Here is a 3,790-nt window from a genome sequence, read left to right as displayed (position 1 = left end):
CAGAGGTTGCAGTGAGCCGAAATCGCGCCACTGTACTCCAGCCTGGGCAACAGAGCGAGACTCTGTCTCAAAAATAAAATAAAATAAAATAAATATTGTACCTCCTTTCTTCCCCACAACTCTTCTGGGAGCCAGAACTTATGATTCCCCATTTTCCACCAGTGGAAGCTGAAGCCCTGAAAGTCAGTCTCCTCCTGCACGCAAAGGCAGGGCATCTGGATCCTGACTGCCAGCCCTGGGCCTGCCCCTCGATGGAAGAGCAGCTGATCTGCTGTGTGCACGAGGGGAGCGAGACACTGACAGACAGTTTTGTCCTGATGGCTAACGTCTCGGAGATGGACCGCCAGAGCCATCCTGTGGCCTTCACTGTCACCATCCTGCCTGTCAATGGCCAACCCCCAACCGCACCACAAACTCAGGCCTGCAGGTGAGCTTATTCCTGGGATCACCTCCCATGTCTGCTTTGAGAAAGAGGCCAGCGTCCCCTACTTCCTGTCACAGATCTCCCCCTCTCTGAGCCTCAGTATCCTCTGCAAAATGGGGCCACTACCGTGTGCCTCACGCAGTTGGAAGGAGAGATGTGAGATTGTGCTGAAATAGAACACTGATGGGAGGTTTTGTTATTGGACGTTTGCAATACTGTAGGCAGACTTCTGAGCAGCCACGGGTGGCTCTGCTGTTCCTCTTCCTGTGGCTTAGGACCAGAACACCTGACGGAATCACTTACAAGCCTTTAAAGGCAAATGTCAGGGTGGGACCATTAAGCTTCCCACCTTCACCCCAGCACGTGAAGGCCACGGCTTGGCTCCCCAAACTCCTGCCCTTGTGCCACAGCAGAGCAGGGCCCCCATTTGGCAGAGGTGGAAGTTGAGGCCCAGGCATGGGATGGGACTTCTCCATGGTTGCAGAAGTAGTTCTGGTGGAACAGAAAGGGCATGGCCTCGTGGTGTGGAGGCCACAGAAGAGTGGGACACAGTGTCGTGAAACCACGGGGTGGAATAGCTGTGTGACAGCGTGGACACCAGGTGGGACCATCCCCCTGTGTTTGCTCCGGGAGCCCAGCGATGGGGCCCTGCCCCCCACACTATGGCCCCTCCTGCCAAGGCTTGGCCTGAGGGCTCCCTAGGGCCAGGGGAGGAAGCCCAGGAATGCCAGAGGGCTGTTTTCCGGGCATGTGAGTCCTACTGTAGCGCTGCCCGCAAGTAATTGACCGAGCAAGACTGGTACCAGGACCTCAGTAACAGGCGCCTGCTCTGCTTGCAAGTGGGAGGCCTGGAAAGGGGTCCCCTTTGCCCAACACGAGGAGGGCCCGTAACTGCTCTGGAAGCCCCTGGGCCCATCCCAGGACTGCTTCTGTGCTGCAGGACAGTGCCAACCATCAGGCCCCAACTCTCTGTGCCTCCCACCCCTCCCTCAGCTGGAAGGAGGGCCCATTTCTAAAATCACCATTCCCACCTGTGCCCAGCCCCTTCCAGGCACACATGGAGGGTCTGAAAGGAGACCCCTGTCCCACGAGTGAGACAGATTAAGGAGCGCTGTTGCTCAGCGTTGGGGGTTTCTGGGGGTGAGAACTTGGTGAAGGTAAGAACTGGGGCCTTCCTGGGTAGGGGACACAAGCTGGTCTTGAGGGACATGCAGGACTAGGGCAGATGAAGAGCAGGGAGGCTGGGCCTGGAGGGTCGCCTTCCCTGGGGTGACAGGGAAGGTGAATGTGGGGAGGTCCTTTTGTGCAGGGGAGCCGGAGCAGCGCCAGACTCGATGCCACCTGAGGGCCTGAGCTGCAGGGCAGCCTAGGGCCGGGGAGGAAGGGGTAGGTGAGTGTGGCAGGGCAGAACCTTCACAGGCCTGTGTCCCCAGATGTCAGAGGGGGCCACTGTGCCCATCCCAACAGAGGCTCTGAGGAGCATGGATGGTTACTCTGGGCCCAAGGACCTGGTCTAGACCATTGAGCAGCCCAGCAATGGGTGGGTAGCGAGGTGTGCAGCTTCACGCAGGCCCAGCTGGACGACAGGCTTGTGCTGTTCTCACACAGAGGTGGGTGCTGAGGGCCAAGCCTCGGGTTCCTGGTGCCTGCAGCAGCACCCCGAGGTGGGGAGCCAGCTCAGGTCAGTCAGACCCAATGCCCCTGTTGCCAGAAGCCCTGAACGGAGGCATCCACTTTGGCCTCTCTGACGGTGAGCACACTTCCTCTAGACACTTCTGAGTGACGGCCCAGAAGCAAGTGCTCCTCTCGCTGGAGGGCAGCCAGACACTGTCTGTCTTAGTGGGTGTGCTGATTGTGGGCATTCCTGGGTGCTGGGGGCTAGGGCAGAGCTGAGAGTGGCATGCCAGGATCACGCTGCCTCTCTGCAGCTACAGGCCTGGGCCTGGATCACAAAGGCTGATGGCCCCTTTTGCCTCTGGCAGGGTCCGTCGAGCCACTCAGCAGCCAGAGCCTCAGAGGCAGCTCCAGTGCAGGCACCAACCTCCACTTCTGCTCTTACTGTGTGGTGCGGGGTCCCCAGCTAGGTCGGCTCTTCCATGCCCAGCATGACAGCACAGGGGAGGACCTGGTGAACTTCACTCAGCCAGAGGTAAGGGCCCCACTCTGCAGCCACCGCTCAGATGCCCCCAGCCTCAGGTGGCCGCTGTGCCACGGACATGATGTGGACATGGGCACCAGCTCCAGCATCACTGTCAGCAGACAGTCCCGGGCCTACCATGGTCCAGGCCCTGGTGTCCTGCCCTCCAGGAGCTATCTGGCTGGCAGGGCAAGTTCATCTTCCCAGAACGAGGGAGAAGGATGCAGGAAGTTGGGGATACAGGGGCCTAGAGCAGGGCTGGTGTCTTGGGGTGTGGCTTCCAAAAGGAAGCTATGGCTGGACCCGAGGGTCTGGAGAGGGAGCACCATGTAGGGGCACTAGTGGCACCCCAGTAGCTGGTGAGGGGCAGTGCTTGGTGGGGGAAGGAGTTGAAGGTGAAGCAGCTGCTGGGCCTGTGGGCAGAGGTGTGAGCCTGGGATTCAGATCAGGTGCCAGCCAGAGGCAGAGTGGATCCTAGGAGCAGATGAGCTGATGAAAGGCAACTGAGTCGGCCAAGAGGATGAAGCTGCCATTCATCCATCCTGGTGGCTTCAGAGAAGAACTAGAGCTCTCAGCCATGGATAGCGGCAGACTCTCTGTGGTAGCTGTGCCATGGGGGCCAGCCCAGTCATCGCTGAAATGAACACCTCTCCCCAAAGGCAGAACAGGAGTTGTTCCATAGCAGGGCAGAGCAGGGCAGACTCTTCTGTAGGCCGCCCTGGGCCTACAGTTAGCACCGCTGGTGCTCCCACCAGGAGACTGCGTGGGCATCTGAACCCAGCACATGATCACAGTGAGTTCTGGATAGGGAGCAGTCTTGTGGGGTGCAGAGCTGACTCTCACTCAGAAGCCACGGCATGCAGTACTGCTCCAAGTACCTCCAGAGGGGTCCCCCTGCCAGCCCTTGAAAATGGCAGAGCCGAGGACCTCCTGAGCCTGGCGCTCTCCCTCCTGAGAGGCGCAGATGGTGTTCAGCAAGTGCAAAGCTGAGGTTTCTTGGGTCTCTCACATCAGCACCTCTGAGGCCTGGTTCTGTATTTCCCTGGAGCCCCACTCCTGCTATGGCCCCCTCCCCACAATGAGATATTCATCAGGCTGGTGTCTACAGCTGCTGCTTACCCGTTGCTGGGAGCCTTTGTCAGGAATGTCCAGGAATGAGGAAGGGACAGGACCAGACCATCAGCAACCGTCTCGCACTCTATAGTCTCATGTTACTCAGAGCTTCCCCG

General features: G+C 59.0%; 1 pseudogene; it reads left to right on the top strand.

Annotated features, from left to right (window-relative positions):
- Positions 1-2,894, top strand: part of LOC105525228 — a 46,869-nt pseudogene extending 43,975 nt beyond the window's left edge.
- The last annotated feature ends 896 nt before the right edge of the window (positions 2,895-3,790 follow it).

This window comes from Colobus angolensis, unplaced genomic scaffold, assembly GCF_000951035.1.
Source record: "Colobus angolensis palliatus isolate OR3802 unplaced genomic scaffold, Cang.pa_1.0 Scaffold522, whole genome shotgun sequence".
Lineage (NCBI taxonomy): Eukaryota > Metazoa > Chordata > Mammalia > Primates > Cercopithecidae > Colobus > Colobus angolensis.
The sequence above is the reverse complement of the archived record's forward strand: the minus strand, read 5'-3'. Positions and strand labels throughout refer to the sequence as shown.